This window comes from Sceloporus undulatus, chromosome 5 (genome assembly GCF_019175285.1).
Source record: "Sceloporus undulatus isolate JIND9_A2432 ecotype Alabama chromosome 5, SceUnd_v1.1, whole genome shotgun sequence".
NCBI lineage: Eukaryota > Metazoa > Chordata > Lepidosauria > Squamata > Phrynosomatidae > Sceloporus > Sceloporus undulatus.
In genome coordinates, this window is record NC_056526.1 from 33,405,483 (window position 1) to 33,406,044 (window position 562).

General features: G+C 51.4%; 1 protein-coding gene across 2 annotated transcripts in view; it reads left to right on the forward strand.

The window, feature by feature from the left end:
• The window catches only part of CSF2RB (colony stimulating factor 2 receptor subunit beta), a 36,443-nt gene that overhangs the window by 25,442 nt on the left and 10,439 nt on the right, over positions 1-562 (forward strand). The gene's annotated exons all lie outside the window — the stretch shown is intronic.

The window sequence follows — 562 nt, forward strand, 5'->3', positions numbered from 1 at the left end:
AAAAAGGGAAATGGGATGACAGCAGAGGACTCTTCTTTTCTAACCGGTTTAAAGAGCTGCTATGGCTGCTGGGGCTCTGCCCTTGGCCCAGTCCCCTCCCTTTCCCTCCGCTTGAAGGGACCTCCGTGGAGCTCCCTTAATGCCCAGGCTACTAAGGAGGGGACTCTGCCCTTGGCCCATCAAGTTACATAGGTTTTATCCTATTTTCTTCAAACATATGCCAGCATATGAAGCCCCAGCGTTTTATAGGGGCTTGCCTTCTTTCCCTCCCAAGAGAATCTTCGGAGGGAAGACTTCTCAGTGAGGCTGAGAAGCACTCTCCCGGCCAGAGTCCCTAGGCTTACTGAAATCTCCCACCTCCCTTCCCCATAGAAATCAATCCAAAAACTGAGTTTAAAAGGAGCAGAGGAGAGCCCTTTGGGTCTGCATCTGGGAGAGATTTTAAACTCCGTTTTTGGATTCTTTCCTATGGGGAAAGAGGAGAGAGGGAGAGATGGCAGGACAACCCCATAGCCAAGCATCCTCTGCTCCCCCCAGATGAAGACCCATAGGGCTCACTGCT